Source organism: Tachypleus tridentatus, chromosome 3, assembly GCF_004210375.1.
Source record: "Tachypleus tridentatus isolate NWPU-2018 chromosome 3, ASM421037v1, whole genome shotgun sequence".
Classification (NCBI taxonomy): domain Eukaryota; kingdom Metazoa; phylum Arthropoda; class Merostomata; order Xiphosura; family Limulidae; genus Tachypleus; species Tachypleus tridentatus.
Window position 1 is genome coordinate 98553109 of NC_134827.1, and position 27600 is coordinate 98580708.

Here is a 27600-nt window from a genome sequence, read left to right on the forward strand (position 1 = left end):
GTTTGTGGTAGATTTATTTGGGTAATGTTTACAGATGGCTAGATTTCTAGTGGACTTAGATGGTATTAAAAGTTGTCTGTATTTCTGGTGGATTTAGATAGTGTTCAGAGTTAACTATAAATTTCTTGTGAAGGTACTAACTGGTACTTCCAACAACCTACTCTTCTAAAGTGACGCCAATAGTAATGGAGTAACCAAATCAAAATCGGACTAATAAGATAGACTCGATCCTGAACTGGGTATCAGAAACAGACCACCCTGTATATCTTCAAGACTACCAGCTTCCACTCTTTATACTGAATAATCACAAAATAATGTTAAATAGAACTAAACCGTAACCTTAATAGTTTTTAATTCCCTATTTCAAGCCTGGTGAGCTGAGACTAGCCCAGCTACCTGATAAACCGAACAAAATGACTGAATATTTTAAGTCATTTTGTTATTACTATATTATTTAGTTCTGTTTAAGTCATTTTGTAACTATTAAATAGGGGTGGAGGTTGGGCGTCTTGTAGAAATTTTGGGAGATCTAATTCTACTACGAGAATATGGCTCACTCCAAACACCATCTAAAATTTAGATTTAGATTCTAAATGTATCAGAAATACAGCCATGCATTTCATTTCTGTTTTGTAAATTAAACTTTTTGAGATATATTATTGGTAAATTTCAAGATGTACTCTTAATCAGATATGTTTTAGAAACGCAACACTGGTATGCTTGAAAAATTCGAACTTTGAACTTTTTATGCAGTTTTAACGTATCTGACAAAGCTTTCTTTTGGACTTGGATGTGTGTCTACGTATTTCAGTTTATTGCGCAATTGGAAAAGTTTACTCAATAAAGATGTGCATTGGTTATTGTAAAACACATGTAACACTCTGAGCTTCATTAGGAAAATGTAAAAAAAAAACCCATAAAAGTAGTGTCTGGTATCCATTTAATCAAACAATGTTGGAGTTTTGTAAACTATGCAAAATCAACATTTGAACAAACTATTATTGCAAAGATAGATATGAATATGATTAACAGAAATGGTAAAATTTTAAATTTTATAACATTATTATGTACATACGATAATACATATAACCAGCTCGTATCTAGCTTAGAGTTTATTAACATTGCATACCAAGCATTCCTTTCATAGTTAGGCATTATATCGAATATTATATGAAAATGAGTGACCCCTAGAGTCAAACAGCCAAACTACTGTCACGCTCTCGCATTCTGAATTTCTCTTGGATAAAACCAGAGTTAAGCAAACTACCCTGAGAAATCTCGCCACATTCCTTAGTTTAATTAAACTCCCTTGTGAACAGTGCTGCCATCTTGAAATAGCAGACATCCAACTTTATACCTAGCACGCGTTCAACTCTCTGACCAAGCATACACTGGCGTGATAGCTAAGAACTTAGAGCCAATTTTTGAGAGATTGGATGGAAAATCAGCACCTTTTCTGAGTCCACCATATGAATCATCTCATCAGGCTCAGGCCCACATGAAAGGGCAATAAATCATTATATCTCCTGAAGTGTCATATTTAAGATGCAGAAAGAATAGTTTTCAACTCAACGTTCCTTGCAATAATCGTTTTAGAAAATTGGCCGAGAGACGATCAGAATACAGGAGATTGAGAGCGAACCCCAAGGATGTAGTAAATATAAACAATTAAAAGTAGTTCCTAAGTATGTAGTAAAAATAAAGAATTGAAAGTAGATCCGAAACACACAGCAAGACAAAAATGATTGGAATAGAATATTTGATCTTCTGTATTTCTGGTTTGGTCGGAACTTCACGCAAAGCTAAACGAGGGCTATCTGCGATAGCTGTCCCTAATTTATCAGTGTAAGACTAGCGGGAAGGCAAATAGTCATGACCACCACCGCCAACTTTTGGGCTACTTTTTTAACCAACGAACAGTGGGATTGACCGTCACGTAATAACATCCCCTATGGCTGTAAGGGCAAGCATGTTTGATGTGATGGAGATTTGAACCAGTGACCCTCAGATTACGAAACGAGCGTCTTAACCACCTGACCATGCCGGGGCCTCTATTTCTGGACCAGATGAGTTGTTTAAAATGTCAATGATGTTTTTAGTTCATCTGGATAATTATTAAAAACACATTAAAACAGAAGAAAATAATATTTTTATATAGATTAAAATATAAAGCTAAATCATCAATTAAAACCAAACGTTTTATAAAACGTGGAAATAATACGTTTATAAAAACACTGTCCTCTAAAAACAAACAAATATAAAGACAACACACATCCACTTATTTTTTAAATATGGAATTTAGCTAAACTGTGCCTTTGTATAGCAACTTTTTCTTAAGCCTAACAATACTGCAGACGATGTGAGATTCTACATGGTAAAATTAAATTACGCTTTTCCTTACGGTAACATCTTGTAGAAACTGGCTCGAGATTAAAACACAATGTTTCGATATTAAAACTCAAGTTCACTGACACTTCCTAAAACCTGACGTCACTTGCTGCAATCTCGCTTTGTGTTTTATGAACAAGGTCACCACGTTAAAAAACAAAACAAAAACTGTCTGGACAGTCGTTCATGCTAACCACTAAATCGGAACGTTAATTGAGAAAGTGTTTCGTTCTATGCTGAAAGTAATTAGTTTTGTCTGGAAATAGCTTCAAGACACCTCAACTGTCGTAATTAGACCCATCCAACTCCCGAGTTTAAGATTTGATGCATCTAGACAGACAGCCTTCTTACCGTTCAAACTTACCTACTAGATAAAGAACAGGGCGGAGATCAATATTACAGGAGCATCCCGTTAACGAAACTGACGGCTTCATTATTGGTAGATATGATTAGAAGTTAGATAAGAGAGAGAAACATATTTTTCTAAAACTCTATAGAGCTTAATTCACGTTCACAATAACGAACAAAAAGTACGATATGGACAAACACTCACTTAACACAACAATATTGGTTGAATACTCATATTTTAGAAGGCTGTATTAAGGATTCTGTTAATGCGGTGAGACTGATGTGCTATGAATTATATATGTGGGAGGGGAGGGACAAGTAACAGGTTAAGATTAGTATGAGATGTGGATTACATGTGTGGGAGGGGAGGGACAAGTAACAGGTTAAGATTAGTATGAGATGTGGATTACATATGTGGGAGGGGAGGGACAAGTAACAGGTTAAGATTAGTATGAGATGTGGATTACATATGTGGGAGGGGAAGGACAAGTAACAGGTTAAGATTAGTATGAGATGTGGATTACATATGTGGGAGGGGAGGGGCAAGTAACAGGTTAAGATTAGTATGAGACGTAAATTACATATGTGGGAGGGGCAAGCAACAGGTTAAGATTAATATGAGATGTGGATTATATATGTGGGAGGGGAGGGGCAAGTAACAGGTTAAGATTAGTATGAGATTTGGATTACATATGTGGGAGGGGAAGGACAAGTAACAGGTTAAGATTAGTATGAGATTTGGATTACATATGTGAGGAGGAGGACAAGTAACAGGTTAAGATTAGTATGAGATGTGAATTACATATGTAGGAGGAGTGACAAATAAAAGTTAAGATTAGTATGAGATTTGGAATATATATGTAGGAGGAGGGGTAAATAAAAGTTAAGATTAATATAGGATGTGGAATATATATGTGGAAGGAGGAGTGAGTAAATAAAGTTAAGATTAATATAGAGATGAGGAATATATATGTGGGAGGGGAGTGGTAAATAAAAGTTAAGATTAATATGAGATGAGGAATATATATGTGGGAGGGGAGTGGTAAATAAAAAGTTAAGATTAGTATGAGATGAGGAATACATATGTGGGAGAGGAGTGGTAAATAAAAAGTTAAGATTAATATGAGATATGGATTATATATGTGGGAGGGGAAGGGTAAGTAAAAAGTTAAGATTAATATGAGATGAGGAATATATATGTGGGAGGGGAGTGGTAAATAAAAGTTAAGATATAATATGAGATGAGGAATATATATGTAGGAGGAGTGGTAAATAAAAAGTTAAGATTAATATGAGATGTGGAATATATATGTGGGAGGGGAGTGGTAAATAAAAAGTTAAGATTAATATGAGATGTGGAATATATATGTGGGAGGGGAGTGGTAAATAAAAAGTTAAGATTAATATGAGATGAGGAATATATATGTGGGAGGAGTGGTAAATAAAAAGTTAAGATTAATATGAGATATGGATTATATATGTGGGAGGGGAGTGGTAAATAAAAAGTTAAGATTAATATGAGATGAGGAATATATATGTGGGAGGGGAGTGGTAAATAAAAAGTTAAGATTAGTATGAGATGAGGAATACATATGTGGGAGGGGAGTGGTAAATAAAAAGTTAAGATTAATATGTGATGAGGAATATATATGTGGGAGGGGAGTGGTAAATAAAAAGTTAAGATTAATATGAGATGAGGAATATATATGTGGGAGGGGAGGGGTAAGTAAAAAGTTAAGATTTGTTTCGTGATATTACTTTACCCACTCAGTAAAACGTCAAATACCAAGTAAATCTAGAAATACGATTTTAAGTTAAAATGCAGCTTTCATTAGCAAGACTGCGGATCCGAAGATCTAAGGTTCGCGCAACTACGCCATTCACCAGGGTTGGACAAAGAAAGTCCTTGTAGCGTAGGATGGTAGTGACCGGATTTCTTCCTTCTGATCATTAGTTCAAACTTATAGGGGTCTACGTCTGAACCCTATGAGATTTCTGACACAACCGTTTGGCTCTTAAGGTCATACAGTACTGTTCATATTGAATTACTAAATTTAACGCATGAACAACTAAAACGTTAATTTGATCATAATTCCATACACTTATATTAATATTGAAAACATTTATGTTGTTACGCATTCTTCTCACCTTATGAGATTATTCATCTAAACTAGCCCCCAAAAGCAGGCTTCATATCAAATTTGGGTGTTTTGAATTTCGCGCAAAGCTACAGGAGGGCTATCCGCGTTAACTATCCCTAATTTAGCAGTGTAAGACTAGAGGAAAGGCACCTAATCATCACCACCCACCGCCAACTCCTGGGCTACTCGTTTACCGACAAACAATTGGATAGATCGTCACGTAATAACCTCCCCACGGTTGAAAGGGTGAGCACATTTGGTGTGACGGGTATTCGAGCCCGCGACCCTCAGATTACGAGTCGATCGCACTAACTACCTGGCCATACTGGGGCCTTTATATCACGAAACAAACAAAACAACACAGATAGAAGTTCAAACTATAAGCTATGTTCAAATTCACGAAAGCCCTGCGTTCCTCATTGAAAATACATTCAGAAATGTTTCGTTTTTTGACACCAAGCTATCTTACATCAGTAAAACCGTACTTTCTGCAACGTTTAGATTCCTATGGATTGCACTCATTGATAAAAGCCTTCCTACACTCTTTTCCCAAGTCACTCCTTTTGTTTACCTAAAGGGCTTTCATTTCTCTGTTTCAAATAATTGCGGAAAGCTATACAAAAGCTACCTACGATAGTCCTACCTAATTTTAAAATAAGAGGAAAGAGAAATGATCCACACGATTTTGCACCAACGGGAAGCGAATCCTCGACCTTCAGATCCATAATCTTGTACGCTAACCACTAGACCACGCCCAACCACGATTTCATTTTACGTCAGATCTTATTCACCCAGATATACGTCAGAGTATTTATTTCAACTGCCACTACATTATAATTTGATTACCTTTGGCAAGCATTAATAATACCACTCTCATGATACTTTTATATCACCTTTAGTTGGTTACTGTCTGTAAGCAGTAATTATACCACTCTTTAATTATTTCTATACCACCATTCTTTGATTACCGTTGATTTTTAGTACCCTAAATACTGTTATCCGAACTGTAAAATATTTATCAGTCTCTCAGCTAGCGCACCGTTTTAATATTTTAAATTTCATCAATGTTCTACAAAAGACCTAAATAGTGATCTCTCCACTCACAGCGTTTTTCAATCATAACTCTCGCTTGTTTCTGTCATTTCTTAAAACTTTTAGCCTTTAATCTTAAACCTACTTTAATATTAAATACAGCTCTCAACTATGAGCCTTTTTTTTTTCATTTGTGATACGTACATTTAAAACATTCGTCTTTGTTTTATTACTTACGATATAAATGTAAGGGCCCAGCATTGCCAGGTGGGTTAAGGCGTTCGACTCGTAATCTGAGCGTCGCGGGTTCGAATCCCCGTCGCACCAAACATGCTCGTCCTTTCAGCTGTTGGGGCGTTATAAAGTGACGGTCAATCCCACTATTCGTTGGTAAAAGAGTAGACCAAAAGTTGTCGGTGAGTGGTGATGACTAGTTGCCTTCCCTCTAGTCTTACACTGCTAAATTAGGGACGGCTAGCGCAGATAGTCCTCGTGTAGCTTTGCGCGAAATTCCAAAAGCCAAAACCAAACTATAAATGTAAACTTATTCTCGATTATGCGTGCACTCTTCTTTCACAGACGTCGTCCATTGTAAACTTTGTGCTCAAACTGTAATTTATAAATTACAGTGTTTATTTACAAGACTGAATTTCAAAAAAACAAATCAAACGTTTCATCCTGCACTCAATTCACTGAAGACCAACTCCCAAACAATAAAATATTACTAACATTCTATCAGAATGCTTTCTTCTGTTGTTGTTATTGTTTTTTTTTTAATTAAACACAAAGCTAGACAATGGGCTATCTGTTCTCTGCCCACTACGGGTATCGAAACCCGGTTTCTAGCGTCGTAAGCTTTCTTCTGTTTTGAAACACTACATCTTGTCTGGTGTTGCCTCAGATAGAAGTAACGCCCCGTGACGCTACAATAAAATTATTGTATTAATATTAAAAATATTTAAAAATATTAAATTGTAGTTTAAGATCGTGATTATCACTAATATAGAAATCTTAGGTTGATAATGTTACTATTTATAGATGGTAAATGCACTCACTACTTTATAAAGTGTCTAAAGTTTCATTACAAATTACAAAACTACTCTGCATCATCTCATTCAGTTTAAAGCGCTAAACGTTTCAAATTTCCTCCGAAACCTAAACTTGATTTGCAAGTTTCATTTTACAGTGTTAAAGGAAGGCGATCTGCATTACGAGAAAGGAGAAATATAGCTAAGTTCTATAGCTTTAGAATTCCGGAAATACCACCTAATATTCGAGCAGTCAACAGGAGAAAGAGAACTCAAGACATATTTGCTTTAACTATCAACTCTAAGCACATTCAACACAGTATCTAGAGCCAACCAGAATAACGCTTCAGGCACAGAGAAGCATCCATTACAATAACTGAAATTCCATACACGGTACAGAAATATTCAGGACATCATGACTTGTATACGTTACCATAAACTACACAGCAATAGTTTATACATCACATTCTCGCACAGAACAGGAAATGATAAGCATTCAAGAAAAATAATAATAAAAGAAAACTTGCTGATACACACCCAAGTTTTCCATGTACAGGTTCAGCCAATAGAATTTACATTTACAAAGCTGTTTGGGAATCAAATCGTTTCTATATAAGATACGTCACCACACGCCACACCTTTTTGAAGATTTCCAGCGAATCTTATTATTTTTGTCCATCACTGATCTCCCTTACAAACATAACGTTATTTCACCTAACTTCTACACCTTTTCAAAATGCCAAGTGAATTCTGTCATATTTATTGCTGATTTATCTTCTGTGTGAACCTATGCTTGTTTTATGTACAGAATTTTCTCCTTTGTTCGTGTTTATTTGTGTTACTTAAAATAACGTACGATATATCGAATGTTCCAGTAAACTATATAAGAGTACAGAGTCGAACTCAATGTACTTGAAAGAAACCTAACACTCTTTACATCTGTTCTAAACAGTAGAACTGAGATCTCTAACATATTATTCAATACGATAAATTTGGAACTCCATATCTGCACTCTCCAAGTTGCACGCAATGCTAAAGCGCTCCAACAAGTATTATGCATCATCTTGCATAACTGCAGTGCAAGCACTTCAGAACATTAGGGCTAATGTAAGCAAACATTAGATTGGATTTGTTAGGTTTAAAGCAATTGAATGAGACTTATAGAAGCTGATTCGCTTTCTAGTGACTGACACTGAATCTGCCTGCCTGTCTGTGTGTATATGTGTGTGTGTGTGTGTGTGTGTGTAAAGTGAGAGGAAGAGAAGCAATGTGGCGCCATCAAAAAGCCAACTTTGTAGTTTAAGATAAACATACAATGTGTAAAGTGTGTTTTCTTGCACGCTCCGGTTGGCAGGCTACTTACTACAAGAACCACTGTTCCAAGGTAACTGATAATTAATTACGTAAATTATGCTCTCTGCAACTACAGATAAACATAATTGGTTCCAAGCAAATATTCTTATGGAAAATAACAGAATTAATTTGTCTTAAACCATAGCAACAAGAATAAAACTTGTATCACACACACACATATATGATGCTGATTTTATAAATTCACCAGAGAAGACACACAAACCAATGTTAATACATGGGTCTGCTCGATATCTTTATTCGGCATGCACGTGTTAAAATTTAGCCTTTCAAAAACATAATTTTTATACCACACAAGGAGACAAAAATCGTTTGTACGTTTCTTAAAATGTCTTATATCAAATCTAACAAATTACTAGTATTATGGGTAAACAAAGAAACAGTATCGACATTGCCACATTACCAGCATGATAGATAAATAGAGTAACAACACCGACATTGCTAAACTGTGTACATACACCTCAAGCAGGTGAAAAAAAAAATTTAGTAAAAATGTTTTATTATTATTATGTTTGGCATTATTTTGAAAACCAGTATCTATCCCTATTTTTAGATTATTGACGGTTTGCGCTGATCATATAGCAAGTTTCATACGAAAAATAATATAAACACTGTCATAGTTTTATTTACATATATGGAACACATAACGGAACCCAATAATAGCTTATAAACTGTTTTATAAAATTAAAAACATTCATAAGAATCTGACAGAAATGAAAACAAGACAATAACCAGAAGTTCTACAATATGTTGTCATTGTTCGTTTGTAATTAAATACAAAGTTACACGCTTGGTCATCAGCGCTCTGCTCACCACAGGTATCGAAACCCGGTTTCTAGCGTTGTAAGTCCGCAAACATACGCGTTGATATGATACGTCCATGAAATCTTATTACTTTATTACAAACTTTATCTAACCGACTTTTTTAAGAAAAATGTTTTCGAACTGAAGCTTTAATAAACTCCATGTGGATGCAATCAGTAAAATATTTAATGTTAGTATTTTGAACTCAATCAGAGCCACTCTTCAAATAAACGATAATCCTTCTTAAACACCGAGACGAACACACAATGTTGATAGTCTATATTGTTTGTTCTAGTGCAAAGCTACCGTGTTTCTCCGAAAATAAGACAGGGCTTATATTAATTTTCACTCCAAAATATGACACTAGGGCTTATTTTCGGGGGATGTCTTATTTTGATATATTAAAAAAATGAAGTTACAAAGTAAAACTATTAAACTAACCATTTAAAATAAACTATTAAACTAACTGATTAATACTTAAACAAACTAATTAACTAACTATTAAACTAATTAATAAATTATTTTTTTTTATTTCTTTCATCTTCCTGCCACTCTTAACTAGGGCTTATATTAAAACTCTCCCCAAAAATCACACTAGGTCTTATTTTATGGGTAGGTCTTATTATCGGAGAAACACGGTACTAACATTATCTCCACCGCGAGGATCAACACTAGAATTCTTGCGTTACACAACATTAAGCTTTGTTTATTCGAAGTTAAACACAAAGATATATAGTGGGCTATCAGAACTCTGGCCACCACGAATATCTGTTTGTTTGTTTTGTAATTTCGCACAAAGCTACTCGAGGGCTATCTGTGCTAGCCGTCCCTAATTTAGCAGTGTAAGACTAGAGGGAAGGCAGCTAGTCATCACCACCCACCGCCAACTCTTGGGCTACTCTTTACCAACGAATAGTGGGATTGACCGTCACATTATACACCCCCACGGCTGGGAGGGCGAGCATGTTTAGCGCGACGCGGGCGCGAACCCGCGACCCTCGGATTACGAGTCGCACGCCTTACGCGCTAGGCCATGCCACGAATATCGAAACCCAGTTTATAGCGTCGTAATTCCGCAGACATCCTGCTGTGCCACAAGGGGGAGGAACATTGTTTAGTAACGAAATTATCCTTTTTGAAAACGCGAACTTCGCCTGTTCGTTTTCGTTCCGTATTATTGTATAACAGTTTCAATCATAAATTACATACGTATGAATGCGTATGTTTATTAACCCTAACAGTTTCGTTTAACGCTACTTTTTCAATTTTCAAGCATTCTTAACCCACTCAACATGAAAAAAAGATTAAAAGTTCAGTAAAGTTTGTTTTTTTTTGTCTCGTTTTGCTTAAACGAGAGCATTTTTGTTTGTTTGTTTTGGAATTTCGCACAAAGCTACTCGAAAGCTATCTGTGCTAGCCGTACCCTAATGTAGCAGTGTAAGACTAGAGGGAAGGCAGCTAGTCATCACCACCCACCGCCAACTCTTGGGCTACTCTTTTACCAACGAATAGTGGGATTGACCGTCACATTATAACGCCCCCACGGCTGGGAAGGCGAGCATGTTTGGCGCGACTCGGGCGCGAACCCGCGACCCTCAAATTACGAAGCGTACGCCTTAACGCGCTAGGCCATGCCAGGCCTACCAACGAATAGCGACATCTCTGTTTTTCGATCATCAGTATAAACTACATCATACAGAGACGCTCGTAAAATACCGTTTTTGTTTTATTGTGATTCCACTTGTATGAAAATCTTAAGACTAGCAGAGCTGAGATTCGTTAAATTCAGTCATATACAACTAACGGATGACTCCATTGACCGTAATTCTTTTTCTCGGTGTTACATAACAAATAAATTAATTTATCTACAACACATCTTCCAAGCGAGCTTAATAAATGCTCTAATATTTTGTCGTTAAATATGAGGGTTGTGAGCGTGTGTTTCGTATCAATGCGTCACCTTTGGAATTGATGTGTAAGAGTTCGAGTCCATGTAATACCACAAAACATTTCCCACACTGTGGGTGCGTTATAAGAGTGACACTCAATCCCTTAGCGTGGATGGTAAGTGCTATGATTCTGGTGATTGGTTGTCTTCTGGACTTTGGTAGGTAGCCCAAAATTATTTGTTTGTTTGTTTTTGAATTTCGCACAAAACTACTCGAGGGCTATGTGCGCTATCCATCTCTAATTTAGCAGTGTAAGACTAGAGGTAAAGCAGCTAGTCATCACCACCCACCGCCAACTCTTGGGCGACTCTTTTACCAACAAATAGATGGATTGACTGTCACATTATAACGCCCCCACAGCTGAAAGGGCGAGCATGTTTGGTGCGACGAGGACTCGAACCCGCGACCCTCAGATTAAGAGTTGAACGCCTTAACCCATCTGGCCATGCTGGGCGAGTCCAAAATTAAAAATGATGGTGGATAGCCTTAATACGATATGTGAGTAAAGATATCCTTATCTATGAAGGTCCATTAAGGTCCAAAAAAATAACCTGGTGGCTCGATGGTAGGCTTAAGAATTATAACGCCAGAATTCAAGGTTAAATCCTCGCGACGGATCAGCTTTGTGATAGCAAAATGAAGAATGCTCCTGTCACAAATTTGTAGAAGAAGAAAACGATAAAACAAACAAACTAGGTCCTTCAGCGGAAACCACATAGCATTAAGCAAGCTTACAGGAAACACAATAAATGAATATGAGTTGGTGTTTTCGTTTGGTATTTTTAACATAAAATCCACAAGGCACAACCAACCCATAAAACATCGATAATAATGTAATTTATCAAAAGCAATAAGTTTGGTTTATATATTTTCATATATTTCCGCAAAGCTATTCAATGACTACCTACGATAAGCTAAATGGAAGGTGGTTAAACAAACGCACCCTCCGCCAACTGTTAGACTGCTCTTGTCTGAACAAATAGAATGATTTTAATAGTACTCTTATAACGTCCCCATGACCTCACCAAACGAAATGCGATTTTTTTTTAGATAACGGGACGCGAACACTAGAACATGCTAAAAGCATGACCACTCCTAGACCAGAAGTTCCCCTAAACGAAATTAAAATATAACTCCAGTGAAGTAAAATTTAAACTTACAATATTCAATTTGTCGAAAAAAGTGTAAATGAATAATAAATAAAAACAATCAAAGCAAAATACACAGTCCTTTTATTCTGTTTAGCTACCTAACAAAACATGCAAAGAACTTAAACAGAAATTCCACTAAAAGTTTTTTTAATAGCAAACGAAAACTGTATCTACCTAAACGGCCATGCATGGAATAATTCCCGCGTTACACCGCGAGTTGGATATTATACTTTTATGAACGAGTCCCGTCTTAAATAAATCCGCGTTGAAACGCACAGAGAAATGAGCCGGGAAACACGAAGAGGGTTTGTAGGCTATGCAGATTAGAACAAGACATATTAAGAATGGAAGGAACAATTATTAACTATTTAAAAATCTCGGACGAAAGCAATCAATCATACTTCTCCATTAATCTGCACGCCTATAACTTTACAATACCATACAAAGAGCAGAACATAAAACGGTTTAGCTACACTTAATTAATATCAAACCTTGTGTTGGGGGAATGCGAAAAGGTTCCGCTATCACGGCTAAGCTAAAAGAACGCACTGCGTAGCCAACGAAACTGTCACCCAGCAAAGAATCGCTTTATATCAGCACGTAAAAAGACTAGCAACATGTGTATAATAGTAGAAAGAGTGTAGAGTTAAGCCTAAAGGCCCCTTGTAGCTGGCAACACGAAGTGCTTCTAATTAAACGTCAGGAACATCTGACGTGCTTTGGAGCCATCGCAAGCTAGTAGTAAAAGAAAGTTTAAAACCGTTATGGCTCAAAGGCTCAATTTGTTTATGTTACTCAGCACCGACAGAGAAAAGAAGAAAAAAGTTAAAAGTGAACAGAAAAACAGGCTAACGCCAGGCTTTGCAAATATATTCAATTTCTTTCTTAGGCGAAGCAAGCAATTTACAGTGAGAAGAAGAAAAGTAGTTTCGGGGGTTGATTTTTTTCAGCCACCAACATAGAAATTAAATACAAGAGCAGAACAGAATCTAGAAAACGGACAAATGAAAACATTATGTGCCACTTTTGTAACTGCTGTTTGCCCTCCGTGTTGAAATCAGGGGTTCGATTCCCCTCGGTGGGCTCAGCAGACAGCCTGATGTGGCTTTGCTATAAGAACACACACATACACACCCCTCCAGGTTGAAAAAATATAGAGGAAAGAAAACTACAAGAAAAAGGGTAAAACAGCTTTGTTCTGTAATTAAATTCACGAACTCGGTACTTGTAACAGCATTTGCAATCCACACTGTTTTGGTTTGGTTTGTTTTGAATTTCGCGCAAAGCTGCTACACGAAGGCTATCTCCGATAGCCGTCCCTAATTTAGTAGTGTAAGACTAGAGGAAAGGCAGCTAGTCATCACCACCCACCACCAACTCTTGGGCTAGCTACTCTTTTACCAAAGAATAGTGGGATTGACCGTTACATCATAACGCCCCCCACGGCTGAAAGGGCGAGCATGTTTGGTGTGATGGGGATTCAAACCCGCGACCCTCGGATTACGAGTCGAACGCCTTAAACCACCTGGCCAATAATATTAAATGACTATTCATCCATTTGATTTAGCGCAGAGTTACACAAAGGACTACCTACGGCGTGCCCGCCACGAGAATCGAACTCCTAATTCTAAAATTACAATTCCTTAAATTTACAATTGCCCAGCTTATTAGATCGTCTTTACGTTAAAAAAAAAAAAAGATTTACTGCTATAAATGAATGACTTTTCTACATAATCGAAAACATGAACTGATTGAAAAGTAGAAGCATTCTAACGTCACTATGTGTACAGATTACTATAAACCATAAAAAAACGAAACGGTCACTGAAACAACACATCCATATTATGGCTTGGGTTATATTGAAACTTTGTTTCCATCACAAAAACCAGTTTTCAAATTATTAACGCATAGACCCTTCACTAAGATAATGTTATGGCGCTAATGTGTTACAATAGGAGTACCAAAATTGGGTTTAAAGGTCAATAATTCCCTCCCTCACACACACATACACCGCTCAGATTTGGATTAACTAGCGCAGATAGCCCTCGTGTAGCTTTGCGCGAAATTCAAAACAAACCAAATCAATTAAGCATAAAGCTACACAATGGGCTATCTGTACTCTGCCAACCACAGATATTGAAACCCAGACATATCATTGTGCCACTTGCTCGCCCTTTCAGTCGTGGGGACGTTATATTGTAACGGTCAGTCCCACTATTCGTTGCTAAAATAGTAGCCCAAAAGTTGGTGGTGGGTGGTGATGACTACCTGCCTTCCCTCTAGTCTTATACAGCTAAATTAGGGACGACTAGCGCAGATAACCCTCATGTAGCTTTGCACGAAATTCAAAGACAAACAAACACAGCAAAAATATACTGTTTGAAAATGTGGTGGTTATTCATGGAGTGGTAAAAGTCCTTTTGATCTACATCAATCCACAAAAGATTCCTTTCAACTTGCATTAAACATCAGGAGTCAAATTACTGTTTACAAACTCTAACTAATATGAATATTGATCGCTGGGTCATATGTCAATGTGTCTGAGACAAGCTACCCAGAAAACTGGCGATTCCAAAAAGTTTGCAAATATCCTCAGGGACAACTCAGGTTTCACATCAATCATTATTTTTTATATATAACTTATGTTTAGATTATACGTAGACCTTTGCTTTGCTTCTGTGTCAGAGGCACCGCTTCTTTGTGTTCTGTTAGTTTCCGTCTGTAAGAGTTCAGAAAAAAAGACCTTTATATTTTTATTTAAACCAGCGTTTCGCCTTTGTGACTTTTTCAGGGTTAATATACATAACGAATACATTTTTATTCACACGTCGGTTTAAATAAAAATATAGTCTTAAATATTTGTTTGTAGTGTAAAGGTCGTTTTTTATTAACTTTTATCAAAATGTGTATCCCGGTTGCACCAAACATGCTCGCCCTTTCAGCCGTGGGGGCGTTATAATGTAACAGTCAATCCCACTATTCGTTGGTAAAAGAGTAGCCCAAGAGTTGGCGGTGGGTGGTGATAACTAGCTGCTTTCCCTCTAGTCTTACACTGCTAAATTAAGGACGGCTAGCACAGATAGCCCTCGAGTAGCTTTGTGCGAAATTCAAAACAAACAATCAAAATGAGTAAATCCCTCCAATATGTACTACAAAATTAGAAACACTACATAATGAGACATTATTCCATTATAAGAACTTCGTGGTACAGAATCACTGATCTCCATCACACCAAACATGCTTACCCTTTCAGCCGTGGGGGCGTTATAAAGTTCGATCAATCCTACTATTCGTTGGTGAAAGAATAGCCCAACAGTTGGCGGTGGTTGGTGATGACTAGCTACCTTCCCTCTAGTCTTACACGACTAACTTAAATAGCTCTCGTGTAGCTTTTCGCAAAATAAAACAATAAAAAACACATCCACGAAAAACCTTGTCACCCCACTATACCCCCTTGGTGTTCAGCTTCTCCTTCGTGTTTGTTGGAAGGAGTGGTGGACTGATTCGACTTTTGCACATGTTTACTGAAGTTGGAGGGAAATTTTTATACTTCATGTGGACCAATGTAAACAAGAAACTAACGGGAAAGGCGGATCTTTCTCCGATTCAAAGAAACGAACAGAAAAACAAAACATTAAAGGTCAAAAATTCGATCTCTTTTAAGAAAAAAAACTGTCTCATAACTTCATTTACTTTAATTGCCGGTAAGTGTTCACGACCACATTCTGAATTTCTCATCGATTCAGTTATTCTTTAAAAAGGGTTGGCTGGTTTCACTTGTTAAGAAGACAAAATAAATTGGTAAACTCGAACGAAATGGATCAGTTAATGAAATAATGTGTTACCATCAGCTTCTTTCTAAACTGTCTTTATAATTCTGAGTCGTATGGTTTACAGAATAATAAAATGTAATGTATTATTCCAAGCCGTTAACTACAGTTGTTAGAGAGTGTAACGTGTTATTTCAACCTGTTAACTACAGTTTTTCTAAAACTAAACAGTTCGATAAATTCAATACAGATATATATATATATATATATGATGTTTAGTTCTATTGTTTTGTTTGTTTGTTTTTATTTCGCGCAAAGCTACACGAAGGCTATCTGCGCTAGCAGTCTCTAATTTAGCATTGTAAGACTAGAGGGAAGGCAGCTAGTCATCATCACCCACCGCCAACTCTTGGGCTACTTTTTTAGCAACGAATAGTGGGATTGACCGTCACATTATAATGCCCTCACAGCTGAAAGGGCGAGCATGTTTGGTGCGATGGGAATTCAAACCTGCGACCCTCAAATGATGAGTCAAACGCCTTAACCCAACTGGCCATGCCGGGCTCCTCTTGTTTTGAATTTCGCAACGCTACAAGAGAGCTATCTGCGCCAGCCGTCCCTAATTTAGCAGGATAAGACTAGAGGGAAGACAGCTAGTCAGTAGCACTCATCCACATATTTCAGGCTACTCTGTCACCAACGAATAGGGGATTGACTGTTATTTATAACGTCTTCATAGCTGAAAAGACGAGCACGTTTGGTGAAGGGGATTTGTACCCGCGACCATCAGATTGCGAGTTGAGCGCCATAGCCACCAGGCTATGCTAGGCCTATACATGAAGTTAGTGAACCAAAGTTTAATTGAAACAAATTAATTCAGGAAGTGTTTCATACAGTACCAAAACTCATTCGATAGATTTAACCCTAAAATTACTATTTGTAAACAAACAAAAATAAGGATTTTTTTAAAGTTATATTCCGGAGAAGTTTGGAAATCCTCTGGACTACAAAATGTCGTCGTTAAGCTACTTATTATCAGAAAATTATTATTATTATAAGTGCAAGAGCATCTTCGTTACTGTTACGCCAGTCATGAAATATGCCAGAATATGTTCCACGTGTTATATTTAAGATTATTATATTTTATACTTGACTAGTATTAAAAATGACCAGGTGGTTAGAGCGCTCAATTCGTAATCTGAGGGCATCGAGTTCGAATCCCCGTCACACACATAACATGCTCGTCCTTTCAGCCGTGGGGGCCTTATAATGTAACGATAAGGCACACTTTCCGTTAGTAAAAGAGTAGCCCAAGAGTTGGCGGTGGGTAGTGATTATTAGCTGCTTTCCCTTTAGTCTTACACTGTTAAATTATGAACAGCTAGCGAAGATAGCCCTCGAGAAGCTTTGTGCGAAATTCAAAACAAACAAACATAGAAACAGTTTTTCAAGTTTAAATATTTCGATGTTTGTTACAACTCACCTTGCAAAATAATATACAACTATCAAAAGAAACAAGGTAGAAAACTGTATGACACCTTCATTACTAACACGAAGACCCACGAGCGGAAGTTCTCTGAATTCTTCTCCGGTAATGTAGTTTCTCTGCAAAAGTTGTGATACTTATTGATAAAAACGTACCAACAAAAAACTTTCGTAAATTTAGTTTAGGCCCGGCGTGGTCAGGTGGTTACGACGCTCGACTTATAAGCTGAATGTCAAGCGGGTCACGCCAACAAAACATGCTCGCCCTCTCAGCTGTGGTGCATCTCATATGTTATTTGTCCACGAGAACGGAAGACTGAAAACCTAATCTGTATAAACGTGAATCATGTAACTCACTTTCATAGAGAAAGAAACAACAAAGCTACACTGTATATGTTCACGAATAGATCACCAGTGGATTACACAGATGACGGACGAAATCTATTGGATTTCATTTGGAATCAGAATTTTCTCGTCTTCTCTGTTATGGATTATAGATGTATGTGGATTACGGGAGAAAGTTAGGGTTAATAAAAGAGAATTAAAGATTTCTGGTCACGCTATGTATGTGTTTTAGACTGGATATGCTATATCTTAAGTCATTTTTGCAAAATCCATTGTAAATTCCATTCCTCACCATAAAATCATGGTAGATATTATCTGTGGTAATAGCTTCCAGATAAAATCTAAACGCATTTGGGAGCTATTACCACAGACAAAGTCTATTATGACTTTATGGTGACGAATGGACTTTACAATTGGTTTTGCAAGCAAACTTTTTAATGTTTATTCTATATTAAGTTCATTGTTGTTTTACAATTTTGATTTTAATAACCCATTAATAAGTAAAGTAATTAACAGTATTGAAGCTATTTATTTCATTACATATACTAACCGATTACTCGTGGCGCCAGTGGATCAGATCCGCGTGTGACGTATTCATGGCGTCATATCTGCACCCTGAGAATGGAGAAAAATAAAGTTCTCCGTGACGGAAAACGGAAAAATCCTGGCCCCTATTACAAATCTACAAGCACACAAGATAAAAATTTCGATAAGTTGGGGTTGCACATGGTGTAATAACAAAGTTTTTCCAGTATCATATAAGCGAGAGTTCCATTATAGTATGATATATAAAATAAAATATTTCCAGTATAATTACAAAAAATGACATTCTTGGACTAGGAAGAAGCCATATCACTTAATCACTGTGACAAAAACAACAAATAATAATATACAAATTTCCTAAAATTTCTAAACTTGTGACAACACCAATCCAAATAAAAAGAGCATCTACCGTTCTCACTGTACAAACCTGTGTATAACCTTAGCCACTGATATGTTAAATTAGCATACATTAAAAACATAACAAATATGGATGTGTCGCTGTTTGTTTGTTGATGTTTGTTATTGAGCACAAAGCTACACAAAAGGCTATCTGTGCTCTGACCACCACGGGTATCAAAACTCGATTTCTAGTAATATACGTCCACAGACAAACTACTGTGCCACTGGTAGGTGTGTATGTGTCATCCCACACATCTTGTTAATCGAATCACCATGTTATTAATGTAATAGGTGAAAATCCATCCGCAGAGAAACTACTGTGCCACTGGTGGCTGTGGATGTGTCCTCCCATACATCTTGTCAATCCAGTCACCATACTCTTAATGAAATAGGTGAAAATCCGTAAACGTTGGAAGTATAATAATAAATTATAGACGAGGTTTCCATTTCCTCTTTCCAATACAGAATATCTTCAATCATATAGATTCATGTATTTAATTGCGTAGGGGTAAATGGGCATGTAAAGTTTCCCAATTGAAGAAACTGTGTATGTACGTCATCAGCCTAAGTATAAGTAGAGATTGGTTTGATTTTGTACTATCAAATTGATAACTTATAATACCATGTTCCTCTTCTCGTCTACGTTTTTATATAACTATTACAACGCAGGAGTCTAAAAATCACAGCCTTCAGATATACACAAAGCTACAAATGTGGGGTGGTTGATATTTACAAAGCAATAGTGCACGAATTTGTTTAAAAAATGAAAGAAACGTGACAACCGTCACGATGTTGCACGGTTAGTATCCTGCACTTTAATGCCCTGCATTGACGGTAATGGACCCTTTCTGCTATATATATATATATATATATATATATATATATATATACACACTAATGGAAGGAAACAAAGACATTCAGAATGGAGCGATATGACAACCGAACCCGGAAATTCAGCCCTCTTCTTAATCAAGGTCGGAAATGAAAGATACCCAAAAACCGAGTCCAAGCAAGACAGATAAGGTGCCAGTTAAAGAGCAAAAGAGAAAATTGAAAATGCAAGCTCTAGAAGTGGATAAGGGTGACAGTCCTTTCTTACTTTTAGATGACAGAGCAACGAGAAATGTCTCGACTCCTGACATATAAAATGATGAAGCCAGCTTGCTGGTTGGACGGGAAAAAAAAAAATCTTCATCGGAAAAGTGATCCTCACCTTCCGGATGTAAGCTGAGATCGATAAGTGAAAATGTTTGGAGATATAAAACTTGAATAATATGGAAGCACTCACAAAATGAACTATCTGAATCAATCTTAAATATTTATTTATGGAACTCTGCATTCAGAATTTTATAATCCAATAAATACGTCCCCTAGCAGCACGGTAGTAATTATGCGGACGTATAAGGCTAGAAAGCGGGTTTCGATAACCGTAGTGGATACAACATAGAATGATCGTTGTATAATTTAGCAGTGTAAGATTAGAGGGAGACAACTAGTCATTACCACCCACCGCCAACTTTTGGGATACTTTTTTACCAACGAATAGTGGAATTGGCCGTCACATTATAACGTCCCGCGACTGAAAGAGCGAGCATTTTTGGTACGACAGGGATTCGAACCCACGACCCTCAGATTACGACTCGAGCGCTTAACAACACACTTGGTCATGCCGGACCGCTTTTTACTTTAAACAAACAAACAAACAATCAAATATTCAGTGAAACTAAATGTTTGAATTTTAGTATTATATCTTACATATCCGACCATAAATAAGCTTGTTTTTTCTTATTAAATTACCATATCATTTTAAAATTCCTATAATCTGACGCTGGTAATTCGTACACTGGCTTACATTAGCTATAATTACAAGGCGTAAGCCTTGTACACGACATGGGTTAAGTAATAAATATACAACCCCCAAACATAGAATGTAGCGGTAATAATAGCTTTCGTGCTTATTGAGGTGCGACTCTCAGACTTGGAGCGTACCATTAATAATAGCCTCCTTGCTAATAAAAGTAAGACTCCCAGACTTTGAATGCATTGTTAATAATAACTTCTGCGCTAATTGGAGTATAACCCCAGACTTGGAGTGTAACTTTAATAAAAACCTCCGCGCTAATAAAAGTATGATCCTCCGATTTGGAGTGTATCATTAATAATAAACGCGTCAGTAGAAGTATGTCTTAAGACCGTTAATAGTACCCTTCGACGCATTTAGACCCTGTGGTCGTTCACATTACATAGAGATAGAAAGGGTATGTGTTTTTCTTACAGCAAAGCTACCTCGGACTATCTGTTGTGCCCACCGAGAGGAATCGAGCCCCTGATTTTAGCGTTGCAGATCCGTTGATTTACCGCTGTCCCAGCGGGGGACCAGAGGGCAAGGAAAAAAACAAATTATGTAATGATGTGTTTATCTCACATACAATTCATCCAACGACGAAGGCAAATATAAGCAACAACAAAAGAATGAATTTGCTTAATTCGATTCTATAGTTTTTGTTGGTGTTTTTTTTTCTAACTTATTCAAAAGTATACAGTAAACAGAAAAGTTGACAGTGTTGGTGTCCCTGGCTCCTCGCCAGATAGTCGCCTAAAATCTTAATTCTAGAGAAGTTATGGAATAAAGTTCGTTCTTAGCATATCTAAGCCTCTTACGACCCATTCACCACGGGAAACAACTTACCGTTTTATTTTAAAGTTGTTGTTTTCAGAAACTGCAATAAGGAAAATAAACACACAAATAATGCTATCGATTATGTTACTTTTCATCCCCCCTGGGCCTGGCATGGCCAAGCGTGTTAAGGCGTGCGACTCGTAGTCTGAGGGTCGCGAGTTCGCATCCCCGTCGCGCCAAACATGCTCGCCCTTTCAGCCGTGGGGGCGTTATAATGTTACGGTCAATCCCACTATTCGTTGATAAAAGAGCAGCCCAAGAGTTGGCGGTGAGTGGTGATGACTAGCCGCCTTCCCTCTAGTCCAGTTTGATTCCCTTGTTTCACCGTAGTTTAATTACTGTTTGGTTTATTATTTACTTATGGAGTAATTAATGTAGTAAGGTAGCTTATATCTACACAGACAGTGAGTGTTATTTGTTCACTCCACGTTCCAAGCGTGTTAAGACATTCGACTCGAAATCTGATTGTCACGGGTTCGAATCCCGGTCGCACCAAACGTGCTCGCCCTTTCAGCCGTCGGGGCGTTATAATGTGACTGTCAATCCCACTCTTCGTTGGTAAAAGAGTAGCCCAAGAGTTGGCGGTGGATGGTGATGACTAGATGCCTTCCCTCTAGTTTTACACTCCTAAATTAGGGAAGGCTAGCACAGATAGCCCTCGAGTAGCTTTGTGCGAAATTCACAAAAAACAAACAAACAAATTCCCCCCTAGCGGCACAGTGATAAGGCTCTAGACTTATTATAACTCTAAAAATCGGGTTTCAGTTTCCTTTCACTGGTACAGCACAAATAGTTCATTGTGTAGCTTTACGCTGAACGATAATACAGTTGTCAGATTAACACTATAAATGAAGAGGCTTATGACACCAAACTGTTGTGTTTACTTAATTAGATACTCAACGTTTCGCTTTACGGCTGCAGGAGCGTTCACTACAACACAAACCGAAACTTGGTGTTATGATATCGTTTATTTCTCGTATTAATATATTTTCTACACACTATAGACGTTAAGTACAATTGCAAGGTTTCAGAGCGACAAAAAATAGTTAAAATGGACATACAGATATATAGTTAAGCCTAACGACTGTGTTTTGTTCATGGGAAAGTTACTGAAGTTATCTCCTACTGTCCATAAATTTAAACTACCCACTAAAGAGAATATATCGGTTAGCAACACTCAGCGTTAACTCTTAGGTCACTTCTTTACCAACGATAGTTTGGTTAACGTCACATTTTAACTCCCCTACAATTGAAAGGGAAGGCATGTTTCATCTTGGGCTTCGACCGACGTACGACCCGTAGATAGTGAGTAAAAATACTCTTAAGTGCTAGGCCATTTCAGGCCACCTGGTGGGAATGAGAAACAAAACGTGTATTGAGTGACCGTTATTTTTTTCACGAATGAATGTTTTACACTGAAACAATAATTTTTCACGAAGAAAAAAACAACACACAAACAACAAATTAATAAGTGACGTCACACACCTACGTGATCACAATATGGCACATACACCAAAATGAGCAAAGAAAGACAAATACATCTAGAAGGACAGAAAACGATAAATACGCCCACACATACATTTTGATGAGCAAGTGACGTCACACACCAAAGTGATCAGAACACGACATACACCTATATGAGGAAGTGACGTCACGCACCAAAGTGATGAGAACACAAAGTACACCTACATGAGCAGGTGACGCTGCACACCAAAGCAATCAGAACACGACATACACCTACTTAAACAAGTGTCGCCACACACCAAAGCGATCAGAACACGACATACACCTACATAAACAAGTGGCGTCACACACCAAAGAGATCAGAACACGACATACGCCTGTATCTTAGAACGGCTCTCTTTGTTAACCTGTAGATGACCCAGGAAGGTCGAAACGTTGTTCTCTGCTTATCAATAAAAGTGTTAATATCCGTACTAGCCGTTCTGAGATACATTTTTATTTTAAGAGGGTTTCTCGTCATCAAAAACGATATACACTTACATGAGCAAATGACGTCACATACCTACGTGATCAGAAAACGAAACATGTACCTACATGAACAGAAGATGACACATACATCTACATGAATAAAGTCGCCAAATCGTTATTACAAATAAGTAAGCCTAAAGCAATGAAGTTGAGAATTCCAATGTTAAAGCAGCCACAGAAAAGCGATTGCACTTCCTTCCTTATCCCATAACGATAATAGATTTTTTTTCTTTTTACCTCGAGCCTCAGCAACGTGATTAAGTTTCTGTACCTACACCAACGTGCTTGTTTTCAACGTTCTATTCGCACGTTAGGAACCAAGATGCATTTTCTAAGAAGATGACCTAAGAAGGTCGAAACGTTGTTCTGTACTTTATTTTAATTAAAGTTTTAATACCATACCAGCTGTCTTTAGAATACGTTTTTACTTCAAGTGGGTTTCTCGTTATGATAAAGCAGCACCCTGAAATTGCAACATTTCTCCACAGAACATTACCTTGCGTCAATTCCTTGTTCTTGTGTTACTGTTGAATTGAAGGGCACCTTCACAAGCTTTAAGCCCAACCTTCTCATGGCCATTGAGTGGCCATTTTCCAATATTGTGTTTGTTTTGTTGAAGTAAGAGAAGCGTAGATTCTCTGTTTTCTGTTTACAGATATGTGTATTTGAATCATTGTAATTGATTCAGTCTTGTTATAGTCGTCAGAATACTGGTTTTCGTGTAGCTAAATCAAGTGCATCTATTGGTGGGTTTGTTTGTTAGTTTTTCAAATTTCACGCAATGCTATACGACGACTACCTGCACCAGCCGTCCCTAATTTAGCAGTGTAAGACGAGAGGGAAGACAGCTAGTCATCACTACCAACCTCTAACTCTTGGACTACTCCTTTACCAACAAATAGTGGAATTGACAGATACATTATAACGCCCCCACGGCTGAAAGGAAAACCATGTTTGGAATGACAAATATTCGAACCCGCAACCCTCAGTTTACGACGACCTGGTCATGCCGGACCCTATTATTCGGTTCACCAATACGAAACGGTTAGTCAAATAAACGGTATTATTTCAAGTTCAACTGTGTTTGTTGCGCACAGCGTCCTACTTTTTTCTTCGTAGTGTAAAATTTAACTTTTTTCTCTTTATACCTCAAAATTCATATCCAACACCTGTAATTTCCAACAGTGAAACGATCAACCTTTACATGTCTGTAACTGATTGCCAGCTCGATCTTATCGCTCGCTCCTCCTGTTATTGTGGTTACGCTTTACCCTCATGTGACTCTTTACTCTACAACAACACAAAGGTAGCACTGGCAAAGCTTCACATAATCCTCTTTTAAAATGTCAAGTGAACAATGAAATCCCGTTAGATTTTTCTGGGTGTATAACTTTTATTGCCGTGTTAATCATCATCACTCTATAATGAAACTCTTGCGATGTTCAACCCCCAACTTCGTGAAAATTTTATCACGTGAGATAGATAGATTTGCAATAGGGGTCGCGATTTTCCCGTTTCGCTTAACTTTATTTTTCTCTGTTGTCATTGTGCAGATAGAGCGTCATGAATACGTCACACGCGGATCTAACGCACTGGCGCCACGGGAAATCGGCTAATAATATTAATAGTAAAGGATGTGTACGTTGTTAATGGAAAAAGCCACATTTACACGTGTCTTTAGAAATAAACAAAAATTATTCTGGAGAGATGATATTTTAGTACCAATTATGACGGAGATTTTCTTCTAACTTACTCATTATTGGCTTTTGGCCCGGCATAAGCAAGCGTGTTAAGGCGTTCGACTCGTAATCCGAGGGTCGCGGGTTCGAATCCCGGTCGAAACATGCTCACCCTCCCAGCCGTGGGGGCGTTATAATGTGAGCGTTAATTCCACTATTCGTTGGTGAAAGAGTAACCCAAGTGTTGGCGGTAGGTGGTGATGACTAGCTGCCTTCCCTCTAGTCTTACACTGCTAAATTAAGAACGGCTAGCGCAGATAACACTCGAGTAGCTTTGCGCGAAGTTCATAAACAAAAAAAAAGTTATTGGTTTTTAGAGCTCGTGTTTATGTGTGTGCATTTTCACAGAATGTTCATCAGTGCCTTGTTTGTGCATCTGAATATCATGTCTAAGAATATTTTTATTTACATACGAACGAACATACTGTTATATGCAAATACCAGCTACACCAAAGTTGATCAAACGTGTATTAATTTAATTAATTCACAAAGAAAATTAAACACCATAGATTCCCTTACATGAACATATTTATGATTGACGGTTAAATAATTATATTGGTTTGTTTTGAATTTCGCGCAAAGCTACACGAGGGCTATCTGCACTAGTCGTCCCTAATTTAACAGTGTAAGTCTAGATAGAAGGCAGCTAGTCATCACCACCTACCGCCAACTCTTGGGCTCCTGTTTTACCAACCAACGAATAGTAGGATTGACCGTAAAATTGTAACGCCCCCACGGCTGAAAGGGTGAGCATGTTTGGTGTGACGGGGATTCAAACCCGCGACCCTCAGATTACGAGTCAAGTGTCTTAACCACGTGGCCATGCCAGGCCAAAAATAATTATATAGCTATCAATAAAAAAAAATGTAAATTATATTACACTGCAATCATATGGCAATGTGTGTGTACACTAAGTACCCAACGAATATAAATAAAAAATAAAACTTAACAAAACAAATACCTAATTTTATAAAACGGAAAAATAGGAGTATATAACGCTAGAACACAAGTGGCTAAAAAACAAAAATTACATCGATATGAATGTATATTGATCCATCAGTTGTGTGCCTAGCTGATATCTGTATTTTTGGCCATAATACTAAAAACTGTCAGTAGATGGCGCAGGTATTACATTCGAATTTCAACTACATGAATACATAAAGCCATTAAAAAGATTCCTTGAAAAAAGATAAAAATACTTTTTAATAAAAAATATATCTTTCAACTACAATGATTTTCTTTTCTTTAAAAGTAACCTTAAGGGCAGAAGAATAAGGCTGAAGTCTGGCCTTAAGAACATTCTATAAAGTGAATTGAATCCGAAAATCAGAGTTCTTTATTTTGAACAGACTCCCATCAGCAACACGTAACTACGTAATAAGGTCCACTAGATTGATTTTTTTTCTCCTTGTAATTTTGCAATGAGCTTACCAAAACTTTAATCGGTTTTGGCCTTTTTCCTCCCTTTCAAAGTATTGGTTATAATGATTCCACCAAATTTTCCATAAATGTGGGAAGTAAGAAAAAAGGAAAGAAAACACATCAAGGAACTCGCATTCTCCAAATGCTTCTATTCCTCCAAAGTAATTTATTTCACAGATTATTACTGCTTAAGCCTACGTGCTCTTATACCAGAGCACAAAAGCAGACCCCAGACTCTTAACAGATCTGTGTTCCGCTTGGTGAACTTTCCAACAACCCTCAGCCACACTTTTGTCAGAGTTGTCTCTCTCGGGACCGAGACTCGCTTACCGGTTCACGCCCAACTCACTGTTGCACGGCCCCTCAATCCAAACCTATGTCGGTGGAAAAATAAGGAAAATGGGAACATTTTTCTTTAGCGGAAATCAGTAATTTATCCGAGTGCATCTGCATATTAAGGTGGCTTGTGCGGAGTAAACCACGCGGAATGATACACGACTTCTTTTTTATCGACTTTTATGCCACACGAGTAGGAGAGAAGAATTACGTCTCGGAATTCATTTTCATGAAGAGTATTAGATATGACAACCCTTTTATGGAAGATCTGTGGACTATTATAACACTATTTTCCACTTTATGTTTCTTTAGTATGCGGGGTATTAATACGCACAGAAAGAAACTGACAACGTGATAGCTTTCAACACGGGAAAATCATTCCACGTAATGCTAGATAAGTCTTCAAATCCATTAAGCAACAACATGTATGCCCATAAAGTTATCGCTGATAGTTAATGTTACAGTTTTGAGTTACAGTTTTCATCTCCCTTAAAACCTGCACAATTTTATGAAATACGTATCTTGATTTGTTGATATTATTTAGTATGGACTCCTGCAGATTGGTGGCGTGGAGAACGAATCGAATTTTGTTTTTGCATTTTGCGCATAGCTACACGAAGGCTATCTGCGTTAGCTGTTCCTGATTTAGCAGTGTGAGACTAGATAGAAGGGAGCTA

General features: G+C 37.4%; 1 protein-coding gene across 6 annotated transcripts in view; it reads right to left on the bottom strand.

The window, feature by feature from the left end:
- LOC143247571 (discoidin domain-containing receptor 2-like) overlaps nucleotides 1-27600 on the bottom strand; it is a 384888-nt gene that overhangs the window by 211825 nt on the left and 145463 nt on the right. The window contains exon 1 of one of the 6 annotated variants that reach the window (XM_076495858.1): nucleotides 18363-18378. The exons of the other annotated variants lie outside the window; for them this stretch is intronic. The gene's annotated coding sequence lies outside the window, so the exon portion shown is untranslated. Of the gene's footprint in view, nucleotides 1-18362; nucleotides 18379-27600 lie in introns of those variants that run through there. 6 annotated transcript variants of the gene reach the window in all.